Raw genomic sequence first — 1,989 nt, forward strand, 5'->3', positions numbered from 1 at the left:
ACAATAAATACTTACTTGTTCACAGATCGGTGAGGGAAATAATGCAAGATAAAAAGCTGGTTACAAAGTGGTTTATTGTAGCAAATGAACACAGGACTTCATTCTTGCTTAACCGATTTATGATGATGTAAGACTTTGAGACATGGGATGTTTAATACACATTTCAATACCAGTTTTGAACAGAAAACTAAATGATCATATTTACTTTTATAGATTTGTGATTTTCAAAAGTAAATGAGTGTGGTTAGTACATAAAGAGTTTATCGCATCATTTAAGCCAATTCTGATTCAGCAGCATATTGAACTTAAAAAAAAAAACGATTAAAAAAATTAAGCCTCGGTTTCAAACATCTTCTTCCTGCCATCCATGCCAGCCTTGTCTTCAACATTCTTACGCCAGTCACCAACATCACGCAGCTCCTTATCCTTTGAAGTGTACATGAAAGACATTTGGTCAATTAGCCAAAAGATTCAAAGATCAGCATCTTTCAGAATTGTGAAGGTCCTTTAGGACCAGAACCACAAAGGAACCTCATGAGAACAATGCAGTTTATCGCTCACCTCCTCTTTGACCTCCTTCTGACTTGTTTGAGGTTGGCTCTCAGATCCAGAGACACCTTGTGTTTGGAGCCCAGCAGAGCCTGAAGCATAGCGTCAGCAGACATGCGCACCTTCCTCAGAGTTGGCTTCTTGAACTTGCCCTTCAGGTCAATAACTTTGATATTCAGGTCCTCGATCTAGAGTAAGTGAATGAGGGCCGTCAGTTATAGAAACTACAGGATAAACAAAAACTTTACTGGATTCAAATAGAGATGACATCTTACCTCCCTTTGCACTCTTGTTGACTTTCATTTGCAGGTCGTATCTCTCCTCATCAATGACATCAATTTTGTGGTGAAGCTCCTGCAGAGTTCCTATAAACCATATGTTTATTTTATTTTAGTTATCCATTCACGATGTTTTCTTTTTTTAGAAAGTGAATGTATTGTTCTTTACCTGTAATGCCTGTATGCCTGAAGGTAGAGACAGAGGCTGGCAGGTCCTCTGCCATGTATCTCTCCCGTCTCCACCTCTCTGTCCTTTACTTCCTGTTCCAGTATACCTTTAGCGATGGAAAGCATCAAGCTCTTGCAACATAGCGAAGCTAGATGTCATTGCTACTCATTAATGAATACTGAAAGATAGAATTAATTTTGAATCTTATACTGTACTGTAGTACCTTTCAGATGATGCTTGCGACTCGACGACATCTTTTTCCTGAGGTGTTTTGGAATCATTCAAATATATTGTGTTAAAGCAACAACCAATCAACCACAAGAGACTGCACTTTTTTATTGTTTTAATGTCCATTGTACACAAGTATAAAACAAACAATTTCTGATAGTTGAGGAAGATGCTGATAATCAATAAAGAAGAAATCAAAATAGTTACTTACTCTGACATCTTGGCTGATTTAAATTTTTGCCCCTGTGAAATAAAATACCCAGTTTACAATTAACACAAAGCACTGGCAATATTACAACTTAATTAAAAGACGTTCTAAAATATATTCATAAATGAATATATATATATATATATATATATATATATATATATATATATATATATATATATATATATATATATATGCAACACTGTACTGTGACGTTAAACAAAACCATTCATTCAAGCATGCATTTTGTGCAGTAATGTTTTAACAACAAGGAAATTATCTGCAAAATGACAAGTAACCAATCAAAACCACCAATCATTGCCATAAGTCTTCTCTAAAGTGAATCATGTGCTATTTTTGAGCAGAAAATCTCGAGAGATTCACTGTGCTAAGCCTGTTTCTGGGTGATAATCAAAATCATGACCCCACCTCTGTTCCTTCCCTTCCAATCATCTGAAACTGATCCAAAATAATCAGATCATGACATCAACTTTTTTTTTTTAAGGCAAACCCCTTTCTTGTGAGTTTGATTTATATTGTTTAAAGGCTGAGCCTAA

General features: G+C 35.5%; 1 pseudogene; it reads right to left on the reverse strand.

Annotated features, from left to right (window-relative positions):
- Nucleotides 1-316: 316 nt before the first annotated feature.
- Nucleotides 317-1,467, reverse strand: LOC113071167 (troponin I, fast skeletal muscle-like; annotated as a pseudogene).
- Between the last annotated feature and the right edge of the window lie 522 nt (nucleotides 1,468-1,989).

Source organism: Carassius auratus, unplaced genomic scaffold (assembly GCF_003368295.1).
Source record: "Carassius auratus strain Wakin unplaced genomic scaffold, ASM336829v1 scaf_tig00006282, whole genome shotgun sequence".
Classification (NCBI taxonomy): domain Eukaryota; kingdom Metazoa; phylum Chordata; class Actinopteri; order Cypriniformes; family Cyprinidae; genus Carassius; species Carassius auratus.